A 25491-nucleotide genomic window follows, 5' to 3' on the forward strand; every position below is an offset into this window, starting at 1 on the left:
TTTCTCTGCTCAGTTGAGTTGGAGGTCTTTGTGTCTCAACTGTGGAGCTGAAGGCATCACCTAAGGACAGAGATTCCATTTGTGTAACTGAAGATAAAATTTCACCTTCAGCCTTTTAGTATTTGTTATGGTGCAAAAGGGAGGAAGGAATTTGGTTACATTTTAGAGGTTGAATTTTCTGGGCTGGCAGTGAAGTGTAAAACATATTTCAGCTTGTAAACTGAGCATAACTTGGCAGGGAAGCAGAGAAAGACAATAAACGTGGAACCCTGCAATGCTATTTTTACAGTCTGCTTTCCAGAAGAAAACTGCACTTTAAGATGTGTGCAACAGCTTCCAGAAGGCTGCAGAATATTGACTGGAGGATGATGGGGTGGTGTTTTCCTTTTTCCTTAGCAGAAAAAACTGCTGCCCTGAGATCATAACAATGTGAAAAAAACATTTTTGCAGCAGAACTCGTTTAGAGCGAGAAGTGACCAGCAAGCTGCACACTTGCTGGTCAGAGAAGCTCTGTTCCATCGGTGTGGAGTGCTATTGGGGAAGAGCAGTTGGTTGCTCAATTAGAGCTTTGTAACAAATATTTTCTAACATTTGTGAGTGTTTAGAACTTGTTTGGCCTCTTCATACAGATGGTGTTTTTATCTAAGGAGGAAAATAATATGACACCAATACAGGCCACCGTTCTCCAAGTAAAAATAAACCCAAACTCTGTGAAGTTAAACTATGCATATAGTGAAAGGGTTTTAGTATTTTATGTCCTGAAAAGCACAAAATCCTTTGGCTACAGTGCAGGTTTTGCACGAGTTCCATCTCTGGTACATCATAGCTAATTTTCAACTCGTATCTGGAGAGGTGAGTTAGGAGTTACAAAGCTCCTACAGACCTAAGACCTCTGCTTCATGCTGAGACAAAGTAATGCTGCATCACCTTGCCTCTAAAATCCAATTTTCACCTAAGCTTTTATTGAAAACCTGTATGAAGAACTCTGAAACCTAGAATTCAGACTAATATTTTATTTATGTTGGCAGTAATATTGGGATTAGTACTGAATGAAGAGTACCTTACAAAGTATCACTCAGCCCTAGAAATAATGGGGTGACCATTCTGAGGGTTCATATCCAAGTGCTCAGGAAATGTGTTCCAATGTTACCCCAAATTGTGATCTTTGAATTAGCTTCAAGTAGTCATCAAAATCCATGGTTTAACTTAAAATACTTTTTAGATAAAACATTTTAATCAACATACTTTTTCATGTTCTAGCAGATGTAGCAATCTGTGACAACTAGTCAGAAAGCCACAGTATATAAAATGTTTAATTTGTAGAGAAGGACAAGAAGAAAGACCTGGAAATATAGAAATAGGATGGCTTGGAAAGGCCTTCAGTTTTTTTGTTTGCTTTATGCTTTCAAACACATTAGCTTGTTCAAAGCTACTAATCACATTTGAACTCTCTTCTCCCTCCTCCCCCTTTATATTGTGGTTGAATTTTTATCTTTCTGTCTCATTGCTTTTCATAATGATTAGTTGGTTCAGTGTGATTTTTATCATATTCATCCCCTGTTTGAATTACCCTTCAGTATGCAATTATCCTATCACAGAATGTCCTATTTTTGTGCTGTCAGATACATAAAATAAATGGAAAACTAAAGTGCTAAACCAATTATATAACCTTTTGTCACATACTTACTGATGGAAACCCTTGCAAGCAACTTTCTTGCCCCCCTTCCCATGTTCACTATTTACCTTAAATTTATGTCAGTTCAGGGTATTCCTGTGTAACCATTTCCTTCCCAATACTGCCCCACTTGATAGAATCTCAGAGGGGCAAGTTCAGATTTTATTTTTAAATGTGTGACATGATTTAAGTGAAAACCACTGAAGAGCAGTTTTGAATCACATCACCGATGCTTTCTTTCTAGCTGTGACAAATGTAGATGTATCCCTTTACTTTGAGACTATGACATTTGCATTGGAAAAAATCCTACTGCCCATAAGGTGACATAAGTGGAAATGTTTCCTGCATTGTTTAGCAATGAGTTTACAGCAGAACCCAAATGATCCCTTTGAGAGCCTTGTGTTAGTCCACTGTCGATTGTGGTATTGCTTCAGTTGTTTTTCCTGGACTTTGAGTGATTTCATTCATAGGAAATGTGCTTGATCAGTCTTAAAATTAGTTGTGACTTTTTAAGATTTATTAAAAAATATTTTTCAGAAGGTTTTATGATACTTTAATGACTACGCTCATTTGAAACTGAAGAGGAATAGAGCACAATGACATAATGCCAGGTAACAAATGACTACTGCAACAAACTTGATAGTGAAAAACAGGTGGAATTAAAACTATTAATTTAATTCTTTTACTTTTCCTAGTTAATGGTGCTATAGGAAGGAAATCAGAGGACAGAGGAAAGTGTAAAAGAAAGCAAAATGAAAGATAAATAACTTATTAGGGAATATTAAAAAAGCAATTATTGAAACTTTAGCTATGCAGTTAAATTTCTATTTTCATTAATATTTCTTTGCATGTAAAGAAAAACCTTTAAAAATCATTGTTGATTTACTTGTAACATGGCAAATCAAGTGTTAAGGATTATTTTTCTTTAAGGCAACTACCATTACTGCAGTGGAAAATGCAAATAAGATATTTCTTTTTATTAACTTTTCTTACTGTAGCTACCTGGTGTTCATTGTGAAGCTGATTCTCATTATAACTGTACTGTGAAAAGTAATTGCTGTTATACAGTAATTCAATTTCAGTGCATTCATGCATCAGTAAGCCAGTGGGGTTTATCTAGAGAAGCCTGGGACTTTAAAGCTTTTTATCATGAAATTCCACATGCAGACAAACGTTCTTCCAAGGAGTAGAATATCAGCATTTATATTTAACAAACACATGCGATGAAGAGAAATGGATTTTTTTCCACTGATGATTTTTACACCGGTCTTTAAACTGTTTTCAGATACTATTAGAATGATACTGTTTATGCACAGTTAAAGAAATGTAATGTATGTGTTTGAAATGTTTGTGCTTATTCATATACATATCTGGCTTGCACATTTTAGTGTGTGGGTACCTATCTATACAGACATGCATTTTGAGCTTTATATCTGTTATATCAACAGATTCAATTTAATATTGATTTTTTTGCATATATATGTAATCAAAGTATTAAACAACATATACTGCATCCATGTATTTCCGAGCAAATACTGATTAAATGGTGTCCTGATCAATAAATTAATTTTAATTTAAAATAAATAAAGTGATAAGTTGGTGAGTGCAAAATGAACTTGGCTGGGTGAGCACAGGAATCATAGCAAGTAATTCAAAGCTGAGTGTGAAAGGTTCTAAACAGAGGAAGTTTCTTTCTTCACAGTGCTCTGAATAGACTTGTTTATGAAAGCCTAGTAAAGAATTCATACTGAATATTGTAGTCTAAGAATGTAGCTTTTACTTACAGACTGCCCACAAGTACTTTACTGTTTTCTTGGATGTATTGAGAATTTAACTAATTTTTGGTGTGTAACTTAATGAGAAGTTCTTCCCCATTAGTTCAGACACATTGGTACAGAGGGTAGTTTTTGATCTCTGGTTGATTGAGGGTGGCATATAGAAGTGGATTTTGAAAGCAGACGCTTAGGTAGACTGATTTCTTATCCACTGTTAAATACCTTTCCATTCCAGGAGTTTAGTCATTCACTTAAAGATTGCTGCTTCTGGTTGATGTCACTGAACTCATACAAAAGTGTAATCACAGGGAGCAAACTAAATAAAACTGAAGTTTTAGAAAAGCATCATTATTTCACATGTTCTCATTGATAAGGAAATTTTTATATTGTTTTGTGGCCTGCTTTTCTTTTTAGAACAGATAATTTTTGTGATGTTATTTGAAGTTATCGACTGCTTTCTTTTCCCCCCATTTCTGTTTGAACGTATTACAACTTTTGCCAGTAGTTAAATTCCTAAAAGTGTCATCACAATCGGGGAGTGGTTACAGGGGAGAGAGTCTGTGTCCTCACTGAGGAAAGGCGGAGAAAACTCAATCAAAGGACTGGAGAACATAGTGTAGTGAAATGGCTGTGTGCAGGGGTGATGAAGGGACCTGAATAAATGATGGGAGGTTTATTTAATGGATGAGGGGTAGAGACAAAAAAATATTGTGATGTTATATAGAAAATGGGAACCTGATGAAGGATTAAAAATGAATCTATCAAGAAACTAAAAAAATTCACCTTTCTGTTCAGTAGTCTTGAACCTATGTTCTTAATTCCATTGTGCTGTTTTTTGGTTTTCTATGTGTGTCTGTGACCAAAGAAGATATAGTTCTGAATATAGGGGGAGTGTATCTGTTGAATTAGATAAAATAACATTTTTACTCAGTTAAATTTAAAAGTAGTCTGGCTTGAATTAATATGTTGTATTGAAAGTACGTTTAATGCATATATTATATTGAAGGAGTGTTTAAGTGGAAGTACTAATCTGCAGGGTTATCTAAGTATGTTATTGAACTGATCATGGGTAACCATGTTGTCGCAGCCCAGACATTCATAGGACCTGCAAAGCTTTGGATCTTTTATGCACCTTACAGCTCAGAACACTTCCCTCAGAACACTTTATATCAAAGATCAAATATATTAAATGTAATATACTACAGGATGTTGCCAGTATCCTAGGTCCATTGTGTACTCTGTTTTCTTATGGCCAGGTGTCTCTGGTGCAGGCATCATTATGTATAAAATAATCTGTTTGCTATTTCTTCTGCTATGATTTTAAATGGGATTTTTAAAATAACAGCCATCTGCATAATTTTCTACCTTTTATTACTTAACATATAATCTGTGAATTAAGAATTGCTGGAATGCAATCTCCAGTTCACATTCCTGTGTACTGGAGAAATTTTATAAAATCTGCTCAATCAGAGAATTAGAGGTTGTTGCCACTGTCATTATGACAATTAAGAGCATTCACTGGGGGCAGGACATTTTTCATGGTGGGGTTTAGTATTCAGATTGCACTTTTGTTGACTTGGAATTTGAAAAACGGTGACTTCCTGATGTACCTAAGGAAAATTTGAGGCAACAGTGAGGAATATTCCAGGTGAATTTTGAACTGATTTTTCTTTGAGACTGTTTAAATGTACATTGTCTTCCATGTCCCCTGTGTATTTTATTACACTGTATTTTTCTTCTGATTTTCTATCACTTTGATCAAGGCTAGATTGGGAATGGCATTCTTGAGAAGAGAAGCAAATAATCATTCATATTTCGTACTCACATAATAGAAGATAGAAACGTCTTAAATGTCAAAAGTTATTACTTTGCTAGACTCGCTATTTCTAAATGTAGATTAAACACTTTTTCTCTATCTACTCTGCTCCCTCATTGAGCTAATTTGCATCTACAGAATTAGAAGGAAGAAAAATGAATGTCAACATACACTCTTTAAAACTGTGCTGCTCAATGGGTGCTATTCTGAACCCTGACTTTTTTTATTAAATATAGTAAGACAGGTTGTTTTTTATCATCAGATGGAAATGGATGAAAAAATACCATTAGGTTTATAAAATTACTGGAGAAAAAAATCATAAATGGTTGTGGGTGGAGGGAAATTATGGTGAATCTACCCAGTGTCACTATAAATAGTTTTAAATGACAGAATAAGGACATAATGAATAAAGGAGAGATGGCTACAATTGTGTTAATTACTGCCAACAAATTAAAGGTTTTCAGCAATATTTTTGTATTCACATTTGGTATTTTAACCACAATTGTTGCTAGTTACTTTTGGTATCATTTGAATTTTGCTCATAGTTCTTCTGGTCTTCTTCATATGTAAGTGATGAATTTCTGTTCTGAAAGCAATAAGAGCGTTATTTACTTTATGGTAAATTAGACTATACTGGAAAATGGAAAGGTGATTAGCAATCCACTGATAGTAGAGTATTCAGCAACATAATACATAACCTTGATGGTCCTGGTTTGAAGAATATTTAAACATACAGAAATATTTTTCTTGTTTATTGCCATTGGACTTAAGGGTTACTTTCACTAAAGGTGTACGAGTTAAGATCTTCATCAAATGAAGCATTAGCAAATCTATTCTAGTGCAGATCAGCTAGATCACATATTGCTTCTTTGCTTTCTAGTTCTCTGAATTTCCAAATAAATGTGTGTATTTGTAAACAGTTACTGCTATGAATTCTGAAAGGGTGGGGGAAAAAAAAATAGATTTCTTTTTTGTTGGAGCATAGGTGGGCTTCTCTTATCCTTAACCTTCATCCCCATCATATAGCTGCCATACAAGTGCTCAGACTGTCCTCAGGCACGTTGCTGGTGAACAAAAGAAATTAAGGGAAAATTACAATCAGTTTATCTTATACCTATAATGCCCGTGTAATGGAATAGATAGGTTTAATGGAAGTTAAGAATTTTTCTGTAGACCTCTGATCATAGCAGGGAGCCCAAGTGTGTTGATTTAATCTTTATCTAACTGTTACTTATCTTAAAATCCAGGTTAGCCGAGTCTACAGAAATGTATTCTTTAAATAGGTAGTGGTAAGGGGGAAGAGGCAAAACCTGGAAAACTCAGTTGCTTTTTCTCATGTATACTGAGTTTCTCAGTATTCAAATTCCACTGAATGAAAAGCAAACTAGCAAAAACCAGGGAGATCTCTCATATATTGCTTAATAATTTATTTTTTTTCACAGTTCTTGAATGCCTTTACTGCAAAGACTTTAATTAGATCAAAAGAATTTTGTAAATCAAATTTTTTTTCTCCTAGAATGGATTTTCTCTTTTCAGTCTCTGACTACTAATATGTATTAAAGAAAAATGTGAACTTGCTAGGTACATTTTTTGAGGAAGGTTCGTTGTGATTGTGTTTAGGAGATTCAGGAATATGTATTTGCCAAGATTTCCAGGGAGTTATATACCTAACCTCTTCTGTGCAGTATCTAGGAACTACTGTTTCCTAAATTCACACTTTTATGGCTCTGCAACTTTGGAGCTTTCATTGTCTTGGTGTAGGTTGAAATAAATATTTACAAAAAATGAAGCAACTTGAACTATGCTTTGAATTTTGGCTGTCTTTAAAGCTCTGGCATGTTCGTATGTTTTTTTTGTTTTTTTTTTTTTTTTTTTAAAGTCCATATAGTCTAGAAAGTCTTAGGATATTTAGTGAATTTCTTTTGGACATTCAAAAAATACTCTTAAGAAAAAAAAAAGAGGAAAATAAATACTTGTAGAGAAAACTTAAAAGCATTTGCTGCTGGAGACTCTGATGGTGGTTTCATCTTCAGTGTTGAGAAACGAAGTGAAAAGTATTTAAAGATAGCTCATTCAAATATAGAACACTTATCTGAAAATACAGGCAGGGAGAAAAATCAAACCAGCTACTTCACAGAATAATTCTTGTATTATGTACTTTTGAAATGAAGTCTAACATTCAGTCTTTGCCATCAACATAAAATAGTTTTCCACACAGCAGGGAGAAAACAGTAAAGTAGCTTTGGAAGAATGAAGTAGGATAAATTAGCTTCATGTATCCTTCTTTCTTATCACTGTTCCAGAATATTAGCATATCTTAATATTTTACATTAACATTCATTATTTCAACAAAAGTAGTCATATGGTCCAACTTGCCACTCAATGTGTGATTTAGACTAGTCACTTCAAATAATAATGTATTATAATGAAAATTTAATTCCACATGCACAACTGTCACCTGTTCAATTTCAATTGTAATCTTATTTCATAACATAAATACCTATAATTAAATATATTTTTTGAATGATAAAAATTATTTTCAAATTTTATAGTGGTACTTTTATGTAAAAAAAAATTAATGAAAAATGTTGAGATCTCACTGTTAGAGTTTTTACTGATACTTATTATTGACTATAAATATTCTCTTGAGAAGATGCACTCTAGCTTGCTTGCTGTTCTTACAACATTTGCCTGTTTTCCAAAATCTTATGTACATTCAGTTTAATGCTTAGATAATGAAAGAAAGTATCTTCTTCAAGAGAATTCTCCATTTGGCATAACGTGCATTCTTACAGGGCAGGTTTTCAGGCTACTGCCTCCTTTTCTCATTACGGGAGCGATGCTGAACTCCTTTGTTGGGTCTGTGGAGCATGAGCAAAGGCCAGGAGCAGTAGTAAGGAGGAGCCTGTTAATAGCTTTCTTGGAGGGGTTTAATGAATGGTCATTTATCAATATGCTGAGTAGGAGAGAGGCTATCATCTCTGTGTGATTCTTCATTTTGAAGGGCTCAGAAGCATTCAGTGAAAAGAGCTGTAAAGAGAATTCATGAGTATTTTTTTAAGAGCTTTAACTCTTCAGTCTGCTCTTTATTGTGATAGAGCTTCCAGTGGGTATTGTGGTAGGCCAGGTGTGTTAGCATAGCCTAAACTGCCAGTGGCATACCACTGTGAGAAGAACCTCCTACACAGATAACTGAGGGCAAATACCCCATTTAACCTCTTCACTCCCACCTTTCTTGAGTTTATTTGACCTTAGTGTAATTAAATAGGAAGATGCCTGCTTAATCTAAAATATTTCAGCTTTATTTGTTTGTTTTATCATCTCTAGCAGCTGATTGTGTATTCCAGATGTACACAGCACTGGTCAGCACAGTTAGTTCTCTCTCAGTTTTTGAAATTTTGACACTTACTGCTTCAAAAGTTATTCTTGCTCATCTCATTTTCCCTGGACACTATAGTTACTTTTATCTTCTTATTTGAATAGAATTATACTTTATAGATTTCCACTGTATATTGTGCCCCTTCCCCCAGCTGAACAGTTTCTTGAAGACTGGAAAAACAAATGGACTCTAGCAGTGTGCTTTTTAAGTGAACAGGCTCTCTAATTGTTCTAGGTAGCTTCCAGTGAAGGTGGGGGTAAAGAAACTTCAACAGCATTGAATTTCAGGTGGTCACAATTTCTGCTAGAATAAATCAGGAGTTCAGGATTATCATGATTGGCCTAGTGTAAACACTTTTGGGAGACAAAACCAGAGTGAAAGTGAGGTGAGATGCTGCTTCTTTTTTCCTGGAAAAGCCGAGGTTTTTTTGAGAGTGAGTTAACTGAAGCATTTAGTTAATATTCTTGTTTCAAACTCTATGTTAACAGCTGTATGAAATGCAACTATAATAAAACATCAGACTTGATGCTGTAACTAAAACTTCAAATGTTTAGAACTAATCTTCGTTTTGATGAATACCAAGAAAAAGCCTCAAGTTTTGTTCGTTAGCATTAAGTTTCTGAATTGCCCTAGCCTGTACTTCAATTTGCTTGCAAGTTCGCACTGGCTCTTCAAAAAGAAGTATCTGTACCAGCTTCCACAAGTGCTTGCTCCTCTCTCCTTTCTCTATCATTTTTCCTTTCCCTCCACTGTGCTGTGGCAAGTGGTCATGTGGCTGTGCAGAATAATCTGAGAATTATAAGACCAAAGAATTATTCAGTCCAGAAACCTCAAAACAAAAACCTGAGAGGCTTGCTTTTACTTAAATTAATTAAGAGTTCATTCATTGCGAGGTGAAAAATACTTGTAACAGCAAAGCACAAGCAAGGGGATAGGAGACAGGAATGAGGTGGATCATATGATGGACATGGCTTTTTTTTTTTTTTCTTTTTTCTTATGGGGGTGGCAGTGATGGCTTAAAATCATATTGAACCATCTCCCTATTTGTTTGGATGTTAAGCTCTGTGGTGACTGTGCAGCTGTCCAGGGAAACTGTCTAATCACTTGTGTGTGAATGAGATGCTTCGGGTCTGACGTTGTATGTGTTACTGTGTACTGGACTAAATCTTTTTTGCTGTTGCATCCCATACTAGGAGGTGAACATCTCCTCCTCCAACCTATTTGTAGATAATTTCTTATGTATGTTAGCTGCAGAAAGCTGAGCTCTTTAGTTTAAACTGTAGATGTCTGATCAAAAATGTTTCATATTAGTAATCTGAATCTCTAGAACTTCAGAAAAAAAAAAAAAAGAAACAAAACTTGACCTTTCATTTTCTGAGGGAATAAGGCAAGCTGGCTCACATGTGCAACGTATTTATTGATTGTTAATTTTGAGGCTTTTGCTAGGCAGAAGGACATCATCTCAGGAACAGTATAAACCCACTGAGGCCTGAATCTCATAGTGTTCAAATTCTGATGGTACTTTAGTCTTTGACGCTGGAGATTAACTAGAGATAAGAGGGGTGGAAAGAATCCCACTAAAAACATAGCCTTGCTGTTGATCGATTTTACTGATTGATTAAAATGTGCTTAAAAATAACATGTTAACTGATTTCAAATTACTTCCAAACAGAGACTCTGATTGTGGGATTTCATGAACATGTTCAGGCAATTCTTTTCATGTACACAGACAAAAGCATCTTAAAACATTCATGTTGTAGAATTAGGATTTGTGAAAAGAACAGCTGAGCACCACAGTTCCGTCAATCAGTACTGCAGTGCACTTGTGTAAGAGCAGGTACAGAGCATGACAGGTGTGCTTGAGATTGCTTTTTTATTTTGAGATGATATGAAGTTAAAAATCCCTGGGGGGGTGTGTGGAGTAAGTGTGTGGGGTTTTTTGTTCTTTTATGGTATTTTAGGTTTGGAAAGAAGAATATTGTTTAGCTTGGGTTCTCTTTCTTAAGTTTTGTGTCGTTTTGGTGCTTTGTCTTTGGTGCCGTAACAATAGGAAGAACAACAGTGTAGTAATTTATTTCAGGTAGCATCTTAATTTCAATACCATGTTATTATGCTACATTAACTTTGGGATATGTTTTAAAATTAGTTACACTGAAGGGAACAAACAGAAATTATAGAGAACACTTTATAACTTATTTTACTGTCCATATAAATAGATATAGCTATGTGTTCTGAGATCAAACGTGTGTCTCTGTCCTTTAAGATAGCACAGCATATCTCAGATGATTGCTTCTGGCAGTGCTGTGCAAGTACTCCAGGAGGAGAAACTGTTAGAGTAAATCATAACAAAAAGGTGTTTCATGGAAGAAATAAATAGTTCCAAACTAATACTATAAATTGAAGTTTTATTGATGAATCTGTTTTTTATTATAAAGGTTAAATTATAGCAATCATTGTAGCACAAAACACTACAGAAATACTACATTATAGAAAAATCTTGTGCCCTGTATTTCTGATGGATCATTTCAGTGCAATGAAAAAATGCAACAGAAACATTATGTGCAAGAAAAAAAGGAAATAAATGATCTGTACCTGTGAGTCTGATTTAAAAACAAGCTGGAATTGGAGAAGCAGGCTATCCTGCAGAAAAATGCACTTAGACTCTACTTAGAAATTTAATGTATCTTCACATCACCCTTCCCAGATTTATCATAGCATGGGCTATACACTACAACCTCCCCAAAAGGATTATGGGACAACCTTTTATATGTGTCAGAAAATTTTTTTTTGGGATATCGGAGGTTAATTCTTTAATTCTTACGTGTAAGGTTAATGCAGTTTTTAAAACCACGTCAGCCAGTAAAATTTTGGCCTGGGTAGGGGACACATTAAGGAACAACACTGGTAAACATCTTTATTTGCTAGTTTATACCTCACTTTGTTCCCTTAGTGGGGTTTTTGGTTTTAGTGTACCTCTTGGGACTAGCACAATGAGGGGATTTTGTCTGTCTTAACACAGTGAGCAGACTAGATTAAAATCTGTAATTAAAAAAGATTGGTTTATATTGTAATTGTTCAGTACATTGAAAAAACCCTGAGTTTTGTCAGGAAAATCATGTTTTTATCACTCATTTCCCATATCTTGTGGCGAGATGGTAATTTAGCACTTTGTAAATGTGCCAGTAAATTAGTAATTCTAGAGTCATTAATTCTGCATTGATCTTAATTGTGTTACAGTTATGGATATTGATGGAGTTTTATTTTTTTACATTCAAAATATTACTACAGTGTTATTTTTGATATGGGTCTAAGATAACTAAATTATTTTAATGCAAATATTTTTGACATACAAAAATGGAAATACTGCCTTGATTTGTGAATGAAGCAATTTTCATTTAAATGTCACTATGAATCATTATAGAAATGGGAATAGTTATTTTCCTTTTGCTTTTAAATAATTCTATGCTCGTGATCTAGAAATTAAATCACTAACCTCTTGATCTTTATTTTTGACTGAAGTTCAATAATGGATTGGATAAATTCTTAGAAGATGAGTCCATAGGTGGCTAATTAATATGCTGATGGAAAACCTTTAACTCAAAAAAACCATAAAATGCTGATCAGCATAAACTGGAACGATTTACTTTAAATAAATAAATAAATATTTTTCCCTCCTGTTTCTTAAGTTCTTTTCTTCATCAGGCACTGCTGACCACTTCTGGAGAGAGGTTTGAAGCCGTCTTTCTTAAGTCTCTTATGTGCTGACATTGTATAGTGTGAAAACATAGACTCAGGGCTGTGATTCTGTAAACATCTTGGAGAGCTGAACTTTAAAAGTTTACACGAATGCTCTTAGTTTGCTAAGTTTACTATATAGTCACCTGGCAGCTGGTATAATCTTTAACTATAAAATTGCATTTTATTTTAAAAATGCTGCATGTTTATGGCTTTTGTTTTCTTGTTCATCATCTTGTTTTCTGAGCTCAGATCAGTGTGATATGGTGTCACTCAACCATGTCTTTGAATCTTCAGCGTTTACTTTTCTGCCCAGAGAGAGAAATGAACCACGCTGGTAACATTGGCCTAACTTTTTTGTGCAAACCCAAAGCAATGTTCAGGAAGAACTCAGAGTTCTTGATCAACACAGCCAGGAAGTATAAAAACATAAACACAGAAACAGAGAGGTGCCTTGCGTTTAAAGTAGTCTGAGGTCTTTGGGTTTTTTCCCATCTTCTTTTTGGACATTGAAACTCAGCTTTGTTACATATAGCACCATGAATGTTGATGGACATGAGGTGAAAAAGAGGTATATTTCTACTATAATAATAAATATTTTTCACCTGTGTCAACCAGTTTACACCTCTGTGAGAATACTGGCAGTATCTTACACTCTGTTCCTGGCTGCAGGTGACAATTTTGAACTTTTCCCCAGTACCCCGCTCTCCATTTGAGGACACAATTAATTGGAAGAAATAAATTTTCTTATTCCATTTCTCTCCTGATGACTGTAATGCAATACATCACAGAAACACTTCATAGAATTCCCTGCCATCTTTTGTGACTAAGGAGATGGTGTGTGTGGTTAGGAAACTGTAGGAATGGAGAGGAGTTAATTATTTTAGGCTAGTGCAAGTGGCACCAATGCCTTGATAGACTTTAAGCCAGAAGCTATTGTAACTCTTGGTTTTGGAGTTTCATAGAAATTATTTAGTTACCTTGGCTCTTCCCTTTTTTTAAAAGCCCATGTTCTCGTTGAAAAAATAAAATAAAATTCTTGATCACTGTTTTGTGGCCGTTGTACTGAACTCTGGGACAATTAATTCACTTGTTCCATGCTATATCAATACTGTCTGCCACTTTCTTCCCAGATCCTTTGTGGTCTGTCTGCCTCCCTGACAACATGCTGGCTACTTTTTAAAGAACTTCTGCTTTACTAATATGTTATTGTACATTTTAATGTTGGACTACTTGTTGATTTTTTTCCCTGTTATCTTCAGTCCTCTAAACTATTTTTTCTTAATCATGCTTCAGTCTACTTTGTCTGCACTGCTGGGTTACTCATCATGTGGTGCTTCAAGTTACATTCTCATCTGTTTACTCACTGTCTTGCTCCCTAGATATTTTTAAACTATGATGGTGTACTTTTTCCTTTCTCCCATAATTAAACCGGATATTTATCTTTGACATTGTAAACCTAATGAAATCAGCATTTGCTTTCTTATTTCATCTTTCAGGTGTACATTACATTTATGATATCTTATTATAATTATATGTTTATTAAGAACAGATAAGGAAAACACAAAGTTGTTATTTTGTAATTACCTTGAGGTGAAATTCCAGGAATAATTTTGATTTCTTTTGATACTTTTTGTCTGCGTGTACTGTTTGCTAAAGAAACAACAGATATAAGCCCTTATGCTGCACATTGCTTTCAGTGCATGAATTTGCAGGACAGGTACTTTTCCTATGAAGAAATAAAGACAACTGGAACTTTACAACTGTCAGTAATAATGAAAGAGATGAAAAAGTCACAAGACAGGTTTTGTGTCTTAATGAGATATTTATTTTGAAGGTAAAGGTTGGAAAAGAAGGCTTCTAGTCTTTCAGAATGCTAGAAATGGTGAATGAAATGAAACCAGTTAAGCCCATAAGTTGTAGCAGAAGCTACATGGATTTTCAGTATTTCTTATACAAAATACTCAAGACTAAGGCGTAGAGGTTTGGTTTAGTTTGGTAGAATTAGCTTTTATAATTAGTCTATCCTCTGAGAAAGTCATCATGAAGTTGGGAATGGTTCCAGCCACTCCCTGTGTCTATCACTCTGTTACCTTAAATTCTTTTTTGGACTCTGTGTATATTGATACACATTTTTAAACATCAGTTACTTAACAGTTGTGCTGCCACATGTCTGAAAAGTCTTAGTGAAACAAGTCTCATTTTATGAAGGAAGATTAAGAATTACTGTGTTCCAGGAATGGAAGGGAGAATAGAGGTCTGTCTTACATTTTAAATGGTTAATTTGCTAATGACTAGATTTGAAAGTCGGTTTTTATCATGTGGGCATAACCCAGACTGAGTCTGGCAGACTCTTCTTTCTGCATATGTATGGGAGTGCTAGAGTGGAACAGGTGAACGAATGCAGTTGTGTCAGCATGATCCCTGATGGTACAATCAGGGGATGGCACAGAAAGAATATGGTTTTAGTACAAAACCAACAGTGAAATAGACCATACTTTCAAAATGTTTAAAAAGTAAAGTAATATAAAATATTACTACATGTTCTTAAAATGTTTTAATGAAACCTATTATTGCGCCAATCTATAGCATATGTTTTTACTTCTAGTGTCTTGTTTTAGAGTGATGGCAGGTATAGGAGAAAATACTATCTTATGTTGTTGCAAAATTGTGAAACTGCAGCAGCTCTTGCTTGAGGATTCACTATGTTAAAGGGGTATAGGATGTAGTCAACACAAACTCTGTGTTTTCTGTATGACAAAACAAAAATGTATCACCTGAAATGGCAGAGCTAAGTCAAAATTAGACGCCTTTCATATATTGTGCATTATTAAATGGTGTCTTAAATAGGCTCATTCTGCAGTAGAAAGGTTGAGAGTCGTGGCATAATGTAGTGCTTCATGTCATAAAGACAATTAATCTTATGTTATAGAACACAAACTCAGGAGAATGCACAACATTCCAGGTGTAAATATAAACACTGCAATGTTGTTCCAGAATCCAAAGACATGGAATTTATAAGTAGCCATGAACACTGTGCATTTCTTTAAGGAGAATTTAGTGCTAGTCCTGTGATAGAAGCCCCGTGCAGCATACCGCTACATTTGTTTTGTTCCCATACAAGACAAATCTATGCTGTTTGTGCAAATCTTACAAGGCTGGAATCCCTGCGGGTACCGATGTAGATGGTATACTTTATTTCTTCTTGCATGGGATATAAATGTCCAGTGTACATGGGATAATAAAAATCATAAGCTCTAAGCTTTAGGTTAATTTTAATTTGTTGGAGTAAAAGTCTTCCAAGGCAGTTAAAAGGTTAAATAAACTCACAGACATCCACTGATTGCAATCCTGCAAAAGCTGGTTTAAAGCTCCAGTGTAGAAAAACCTGTTGTACTATAGATAACATAAAATTTATCATCTGGATTAAAAAAAATATATATTTTAAGTGTTTTTTCTTTAAATAATGTAAAATATTTTGCATGTTATCATTAATACTGGTATCAAGGAAAATGTTTTTTTTAGACTGTAAATGAGACTGGATTTAGTCACGATCTTTTATGTATAGTGACAAGAATAATTTGGTATCAAAGCCTAGTTAATCCTCTGCATTCATTCTGTCAAAGCTAATGTATGTACCAAGTCATACCGATTGCAATATGAATGTTTGTCTAGTCAAAAATTATTAGGACCAGCAACTCATTTCACAGAGGACTTTGACCAGCCTTCAATCGTAACTTGGAATTATTGCTAATGGAACTAAGTTTAAGAAAGTGTTTTGGAGGAGAAATGACTTTGTTATCTATTATAAATGTCTGTTATTTGGTTCCCCTTATTTGTGTTACAAGGCACTAATGCTTTAAAAAGTGAAATGAGAAAGCGATATGGTGATTGTTACTCTAGAAATTAATGTCACTGCAATCTAAAGTGGTCTGAAAATTTAATTTCAGTTTAAAGTAAGAGAACATAAAATTTTATCCAGGATAAAATTTCTTTGTCTGATTTCTCTATTGGTTGCTTGTAATGCTTCTTGGGAGACAAGCAAGTATAACCTACTGGCATGAAAACAGCATATAAAATTTAATAAAAATACAAAGCTATTAATCTACCAACTTCATAAGCTTTATTTTTGTTGTTTTATTTATTTTATTTCCATTTTCTTTTAAAAAGGGCATATCAACCTCAGTATTTCTTTTCACACTATTCTGCTTATTCTGAAAATCCATCCTTCCTTTTCTACTGGTTAACTATTTCCCATGCTATTTATTTACGAAGAGTTGAGAATAGAAATATTATTCATTAATTTCATTCCTTTCTCTAGGTGTTATTGTGTTAGCTAACTGGTTTAGTCTTCTGGTATAGCATCATATACAGTTTAGATGATGCAAAAACTGTTAATATATTGTTTTGGTGCAGTAATCATAACATTAAGATAACTAGGAAAATGAACCATTCTTTGCACTAGAATAAATAAAGAAACATCTAAGTAAACTCTATTAATTTGCAACGTTGTCTATCACTTGCCTACTCTCACTTTTATATAGCTCCCAATATCTTTTAAAACATTTTACATGTTATCACATTTGTGGTTAAAAGTTGTTAAATTGTTACCTGTTGCCTTTCTTTCATTGGGGAATTCAAGCACTCTGAGCCAAAATTAGTGTTCAGGTCATTACAATGACACTGCTGATACTGTATTTCATACTTAATGAATCTTTATTGGCATTTAGGTCTAACCTTGGCTCTGCTTAGTGAATCATAACTTGGCATTCTCTGAGTAGCTGCTCCATTGTCCTATCAAATTCGAATGTAAATAAACTTGGTCTTTCCTAGGTATTGGCATTTTCAGGAAAAGATACAGTATTGTGGTTCTTAAATAAAAAAAAAAACAAAAATCTGTTCTCCACTAAGACCTCATACCACAGGTAGTTGTGCAGTGTTTATGATCACGAGGAAGAACTCTATAAATGTCAAATAAAAATTACATTAGATTTCAACTTTGTAAACTTAATATAATTTTGTTGATAATAAAGGTGATGTTTTTAAAATGTAAAAAATACCAGGAAAATCCCTACTTCAAAGTAACAAGGATCTCAGTTTGCCTTGGAGATGGTCAACCTTGACATTTATTTAGTGAGAGGGAATGAAATATATATAAATTTTTTTTTTTTATACAGGCTTTAGTTTTTAAATTTCTCATTTAAGTAGAAACTCAGGGAAGATGTTAGAAATCCTACAACACAGATTTATTTATTTATTTATTAACATATATATATTTCTAGTAGGTGAGTGCAAATTGTGTCGTGATGTAGTCAATGGCATCATGGTGCAAGAGTGATGTGACAGAAAAATCATAAGCTTTCACTTTGTGGTGCCCAAGGTCTTACAGTCCTAGCAAGAGATGTTGCATGGGCAGCCAGCTGGAGCAAGTCTTCAGGCTTCTTCAGATCAGTCTATACGATCATGTTTTAGACATCAAAGCCTCACTTGTGATTTGGTAGCTGTGTTCTGCTTTATGCTGAGGCTTTTCATCTCATGGTTTTGGGTGTGATAAAGGCCACTGTGATCCCCCTGATTCCTCTGTAAACTGTCTGCCAAGGAATACCATAATTTACAGTGCAGCTGCACCGTTAGCACTGCGTGGTTCGGGTCCTTCTGTCTTAGAAGGCAATAAGGAACTTAAACATTTCAGAGAAGGGAAGAAAAGATGATTGCAGGTTTCAGGGACTGTTGCAAGTGGATTACATACATGTGTATTCCTCGCTCTGGAGAAAAGAGAACTGAGGGATGGGGTATATAAAAAGAGTCAGTGATGTGATAAATGATAGGGAGAGTGGAGAGCAAGTGGCTGCTCTGTTTTCCAGTGCAGTGCCTAAGGGTGGTGCTCAATTCTTGTAGAAGTCTCAGGGTTGAAGACTGGAAGCTTGGCAGGGCACTCTTGGAACATTATCAAATATGGTTACGTGGTTATTTTGTGCTTCCTTGGATTTCTTCTTTTGGCCACTTCTGAGACTGAATGTTGCTCTAGATGGACTCCATGATCTGAGTGCACGTATCTGCTCTCAGGTGTAGGAGGGGAGCTGTATAGTCTAGTTCTGGAGTAGTTAGAGCCTGAAAAGCCTGGACTAAGCAGATTGCTAGCAAGGAGATAGATTCCTATGCAGAAAAGTAAACAAAAATGAAGTAAGAAAAATTCAGAGCTCATCAATTTCTGCTGAAGGGAGGGTGTTTTTTAAGGTCGGCTCCAATCTAGAATCTACGATGACCAAATGTAAGTATATGAGTGGAGTTTCCCACATCTTTGGGTGAGAGCCCCCACTGGTTGGCTGTCATGTATTCAGAGGTGTCTCTCACTTTTACAATAAATGCATTCTTTTCTTGCACACACACAAAAACCTGACAAGTTTTTAATCAAGTATAATTTTTAAGAAAAGTCAGTTTTGTGCTTTTTGGTTTTATTTTAAATCAAACTCTATTTTTAAACTTGAGGGCTATTTCATTTTCATTAGTTTTGAGGTATGTACAGCTCTTGTACTGATAGTTTTGAGGGTTCATAAAGGACCTCTCTCCCGCCCTCCCCCGCCCCAAACCTGCCTTTGGCAAGAGAGACTGTTGCAAAGTGGTCCCCAAGCAGTGTTTCGGATCTCTTTCTCATTTTAGCAATTAATCTGATATTTGCCATAATCCATACCTATTATTTCTGCTCTGTCAATGTTCCTTACAATTCAGAATGTGTTGTGGTAGGTATTGTGTGATATAGGAGGAAAATGTTGACAGCAAAGAATTTCGTGGGACTTGGATGAAATGTGGAATATTGCAATCAAGAGAATATTTAAAGGTCTCACTTAAACTGTCAGGCAAAGTAGATATGTAGTGATGCATATGTTCTGAGAATATAAAATCTACTGCATGTACTACCTTCAAAGAGATACTTTGAAATAGGAATTTCAGCTGAAATTAATTCTGTATAGCACTTTCCCCATCTTCTGGAATTGATATCAAATTTGCCTCAGAACAAGACAAAAACTAGGCAGAAATATAGAGAGCTGCTGGAAACGGTAAAATTCTCACTGGAGTTGCAGAACAGCAAAACTAGTAATAAGATTTGGTGTATCCTTTAATTTTAATACTCCTGTCTTCTCTATCTGGAAATCACTTAATTAAAAAAGAAAAAAAGGAATACCGCCAAGGCATTTCTTAATTTGGGGGTAAGCTGTGTGAAATCTGTCGGTCTGAGTTCACAATATCCCAGAGCTTCATTTTCTCTGGATTTGAAAATAAACCTTAAACCTCAAGGATAAAATGCCACTCTGGCTCATTTCATTACTTCAAGGAGTTAATAATCCAACCCAGAATTAGCATTCTTCCCCCCCACCATAGCCTTGCTGATTTCCTTAGGCAGCCGCCTTCTGTGGCTTCTCTTCCATCTCTGTAGCTCTCCTGGCTGATATTAGCCCTCTTGTACACATGAAGCATTTGCAATTCTGCACTTGCTGTTTAGGTAGTTCCTGATAATTCCATGAATGCAACTACAGAAGATGTACTTAAGATATTAATCGTCCTACATTTTAATGAGCAAGGCATACTATTCCAAAGCCTTCCCACTCCATGTAGTGCACTTTCTCTGCTGCCTGAAGGAGCTGATTGATTTTGTTTTGTTTTCTTTATCTGCAGTCAGGCTGTAGAGACAGTAAGCTTTGTGATTATTCTCTTGGACTAAAGGACAGAATTAATTTGCTTTGAAGTTCCTGAACCTGTGCTTCTCAATAAGATATTTACGAGTGACTGTGAAAGGGGGGAGCCTCTATGGAAGGCAAATCGGTCTTGAATCAGTGCAGTGCTGGCTGGGTCACAGATGCCTGCTCTGAAGTCCTCTGTTAGCACTTGACATGAAGCTGAAGTTGGAATGATGTCCATGTCTCTGATGGAGCTGTCTCCTCTCAGTGCTGTTAAAGCATCTGTGCAGACGATTATTTTATCCTGGTAGCTCTCAGAGAATACTCTGAAATACTTAAGTATTTATTTACTTATTATCTTCTTAGGGAACCAAGAAGAATGAAGTAAACAGCCTCAACAACACCAAACTCACCAAAAAGACTTAACAGCAGTCTGTATACTCAGACAACTGTGTGCTGACTCTCTCGTGCCCAGGAGTCACACAACCCTGGTGATACAGAGCTGACTGCTAACAAGTCAGGCAAGTTCCTTTGCTCTAACCCTACATAAGTTTGGAGCTTTTTTTAAAAAAAAAAAGAAAAGATCCAGAGTAATTTTTGAGAAAGTGATTTTATGTTTGGCTTTCTTGTGTGGACCTTTAATCAGTAAGCAATGTGAAGGATGGGAAGTTTATTCTCAGAATTTGACTGAAACAGATGGAATTTTCAGATGGGGAAACTCATTCTCTTGAACCCAGAGCTAGTGAGGTTCTTGGTGGTGTTTTGTCTGGTGTTCTCAAACTTCTAAATCCTGATTTGGATAAAGGATGAATTTGAAATTCCTGAATGAACGTGTATTATAGCTGATACTGACCACTTACTACTTGCCTTCTAAACTCCTCAGATGGAGAAGTCTGGGTTCTGCCAGAAACTGTTCTGGAGATCCCAGAGTGAATTCCACACTTGAGAACGCTGGAAAAATAGCTTTCAAATTGCCACTGGAGATTTGCAAGTGGATGTAAATGAATATGCAATTCCAGTGTGAAAAGCATTATTAATGACTTCATTTTTGTACTGCAGTGGAACTTTCTACAATAAAAGCCTGTGGGAGCTAGGTTTACCTTTCACAGTAGTAGAATGGACTCTATCAGGAATGTGTTGCAAATAGCCTCAAATTTTCCTTTTGTCCACACCCAAGTGCAAAGTGTGTTCCTTTGTCCTTGCTCTCTTGACTGTATACAATATTAATGTGTAGGTTAAGAAAAGCATAGGAGTGACTGAAAAGTAATAACTAAAAAGCAACACCAACTCAAGTAAGATTACTAAAATTAAAAAGAAACTGTTGCGTATGTATCGTCTTTTGGGAAGAGGAAAAGGGCATATTTGTGGTAAGTGGAAGGCTAGTGTACTGCTGGAACTTCATGTGCTGACGCTCCTGTATGGTGTCAGGTCATATAATGCCCTGATTCAGGTTTGAAATGTGCAATTTGAGCCTATTCATATTTGAAATCAAGCTATTTTGCTACCTATTGACGTCTCTTGTAGTTTTGTTGTTTTTGTTTGTTTGTTTTTAATGAAAATTGGTCAGTATATAAACTTTCATTTTTGCAGTTGTTCAAAAATCTGTGCTGTAATAATACTAATATATGGATTGAAAACTCAAGGCTCCTCTGCATTTGAATTTTAAGAGAAAAGCTTTTCAAAACATTTCCCCACAATAATGTGCAAAGACAAAATAGACTTGATGCAAAATGTGAAGTGATGTGAAGGGAGTGTAATGTTTCATGTTATAATATAAAGGTGATGGCTTTTAGATGCAGGTTGGTTAGAAATACTTCTAATTGTTTTCTCCTTAATGTGAAAGAATTTCACAATTTGTAATGTTTTAGGCAATATTAATTTAGGTGGAAGAAATCTGTAAAATCTGTTAAATGAGCTGAGAAGTGAATGATTCCAAGCTACTTTGGGGATGTAAATAGTTAGACATCTCAGCAGAGCAAACCATGTAATTTTTCATGGTTTGATCTTTATATATAAATAATATTTGAATACAGAAATTGCCACACAAAACTCAAGAATTTAATACTGCAATTTGAGGTGACTGAACAGATACTTTCTTGCAGCTTTACCAGTATATCTGCAGAAAACAATTAGCTGTCTTACAGTGCTAAGGTTTCTTTTTTTAAACCTTTTAATGGTTGAAATTGAAACAAAATACTCTCCATTTTGAAGAAGTGATACTTCCAAATAAGTTTTAGCTCTAGATGTATTAAAACCAGAACAGAAAAAGCACCAAAACCTGAGGTTTATTTCTTAATTTCTGAGGTTGAGTAATGCAATGCAAAAAGAGTGGCATCGCACTGTGTGTTTCAGGGAAGGTGACTATACTACCAAGGTTATTAGAGAATTATGCATTTCACCTTTAAAGTGTTATCTGTCACTGCCACTATGGCTTATCATTAGCATATCCTTTGATACTCCCATGGCATCAGGAAAAAAGTAAACATAAAGCAAAATAGTGATGGGAGTCTAAACAAAACAATGTGACTATGTTGGCTCACCTAGTGTGGTAAATTTTTCTTTACTTTTTCTGCAGCTTTTTAAAAAGTAGATAGAATTCTTTTAAAAACAATACAAACTTGTATCACAGTGTAAATGATTTGAGAAACAAGCCCAAACCAGTATAGTCTGCTTAAATGGAAGCATTATCTGTGAAACTGCTTATAAGGATGGGACTGGAAATGTTCAAAATTATTATGTTGGGACCTTCTGTTAGGTCCTACCCTAGCTATCTTCAAAATCTTTCTTTTAAGATGGCTTTGTTGCATCGATTCATTTTATCAGAACAAGAAAGTAGATTTAAAGACAAAGTTACCTGCCTGGTTAAATACTATGGGACAATAACTTTCTTACTTTGGAGATCATCAATCAGATCTCTCTCTGATGCCTGCATAAACAGGATAGGGTTGGAGTTGTCATTTCCTGTGACTGTGCTTTTGCAGATGTTAAAAGTTAGTATATACACACACGTATATATAGTATAATTAGGACATGCTATTCTTCCATGTACCTTATCTCATCAGATAGATAAGTGTGGTGGTGGTCAGTGCAAAATTTCTATCAAAATGTGATCTGAATTAATATATCAGTACCCATGTTTATACATGGGAGTGTTGCATTACTCTATTTACTAGTACTGTACTATTATACTACTGTATAAGGGCTTATCCTTTGTTGTTTTCCTGTTTGTCTGTGTTAATAAGGAACCAAAATCTATTCCTAGCTAGATCAATGGAGGTCTCTGGGTTTCTGTGTCTGCTTTTGGAATTCCCTACTGAATGTCTGAAGAAAGCAATAACACAGCTTCCAAAAATTGAGGATTTAATTACCATTTACATGTTTTGTTACAAGTTTTAGTGGTTTATGACTTAGCCATAATTCATACTTCTTAAAGATTCAGGGGAAACATCTTACATATGCATTTTTATTTGAATATAATTTTCCAAACAGTCTAAGCACCTATTGGAAAAAAAGAGGTTTAAATAACTCATGAGAATCAGACTAAACACCATGTGCAAAAAACTAACCCCCAAAAGCTCCATATCCCCAAACAACAGACAAAAAAACCCTGACTAAAAAAAAAAGTCAACCCAGAAAAGCTCAAAACCAAAAGAAATTCAGTGTTGAGGCTGCCAAGATAGTGATACTGTTCTACAGCCTTAAGCCTAGCCTTTATATCTGTGTCCTAAAAACTGTTTTTCTTTACTTCCTCAGTTAGCAGAAAACTACCAAGGGAAGGATATTAAAGACATTAAGCCTGACCACCAGGACATGACTTTGAAAAGACTGTAAATGGTGCATTCTTCAGCAAGTGGTGTAATGTGTGCACTGGGAACATGGCAGTCCCCATATGGAAGTCCTGCTGACAGTAGCAAAATACTTTTTAAGCAGTATGTACTATCATACTGCTCCAAAGAGCTGTGAATTGTGTGATGTGAAAGCCTGGAAGCCTGCACCGTATCCCTCTTCCATCTGTGCAGGATGGTTATGGTGCCAGACAGGTAGTAGGCTCTGCTGTGCTCTGCTACCCTTCATCTGCTTTCATAACTCCCACTAGTAAAAGCAGAATTATACTTCTGAAATTCAGTTGAATGTATGAAATTCCATATGGCATGAGGTTAGTCACTTGTTTTCAAAACTACTGGTCTTTAAAGGGGGTGAACTATTGATTATAAAGATATTTAGTTTCTTAAAATCAGAAGTTGTCCTGCTTAAATTCTTAGTTTTAATAGATTATCTGTGTTTAATACAATTAAAATCAAGAGCAGCAAGAACAACAAAAAATCCACCAAAAACAAAACCAAAAATCCCTCCACCATTTGTAGAAGATATATACATATTTAACATGCTGGTGTAATGTAACTGATTTTCAAAGTAGCATTTTAAACCAAAGCTTCCAAATTCTATTTTCCAATATCAGATTAGTGTTATGTAATTGATTAATTTATTACTTTTTTTTTTTTAAGTTTTAAAACTGAAATATACAGCATATATCTCTCTTCTTATGCATGAAAATTTTCCCCAAAGTCAAACCAACCACATAGCCCTAGGAAGTGTTTAACTTCCTTCTTCCTCTCATGCTCTTGATAATTCAGTGGCAAGATTACTCACACCTGGTGCTTTTGTTATTCCTCAGTATTCTGATTGCCTCTTGAAGCTCTTCACAATTTCATTCTACAAACGGCTCAGCTGTCTGGAAAAAGGCCGATTGTTATTTGCTTTTGTGAATTTCTGCATTGAGAAGCTCAATAAAATACTCTTTTGATCTTTTTATAACTGTATTTGTTTTAACAAAAATATGTGTGCATTTTATTCTTTAACTTACATGATGCCTTCACATACTGATATCCTTCCAGATTAGTCTTGCTTTATTAGTACTATCTTAGTTCATCTTCTCTGCTGTTCTGTGAAAGTTCTGGATTTTACATTATCCTGTGAAAATAAAAATAACAATGTTGTGGGGGTTTGTTTTGGTGGTGGTGTGTTTTGTTTTGTTTTGTTTTTTTTTCCCCATGCTGCTGACTTATAACCTTTTAAAAGTTTCCTCAGGGACTCTGTTGTCGTGTTTTGGCCTTTCCTTTGTCCTCTGTATTACTTCTCTCCTTTGGACCTCTCAGCATATTTCATACATATGAGGTGGTTTGTTTCTTTGCTATGAGTATCTTCTGAGATCTCTGTGTAATCTTCTAAAGCCTCAAACCATTTCCTAATTATTCCCCAAGAATTTCTGTCCATGTTTTAGGTTGCCTATAAAGGTGAATTCTACCTGTAATATTTTTTCATTTTTCAGGTGGAATCCAAAGGCTCATACATTCTGTTAATTTCTTTATTACAATAAGTCTTTTGCCTTGCTCTATCAGGATGGTAGTTGTGAATTAGGCTGGTCACTTGAAGCT

At 35.1% G+C, this 25491-nt stretch overlaps 1 protein-coding gene across 5 annotated transcripts in view; it reads left to right on the forward strand.

The window, feature by feature from the left end:
* Positions 1-25491, forward strand: part of CACNA2D3 (calcium voltage-gated channel auxiliary subunit alpha2delta 3) — a 467172-nt gene that overhangs the window by 101614 nt on the left and 340067 nt on the right. The gene's annotated exons all lie outside the window — the stretch shown is intronic.

The sequence above is a fragment of the Tyto alba genome, unplaced genomic scaffold (genome assembly GCF_018691265.1).
Source record: "Tyto alba isolate M040663 unplaced genomic scaffold, T.alba_DEE_v4.0 Super-Scaffold_3, whole genome shotgun sequence".
Classification (NCBI taxonomy): Eukaryota; Metazoa; Chordata; class Aves; order Strigiformes; family Tytonidae; genus Tyto; species Tyto alba.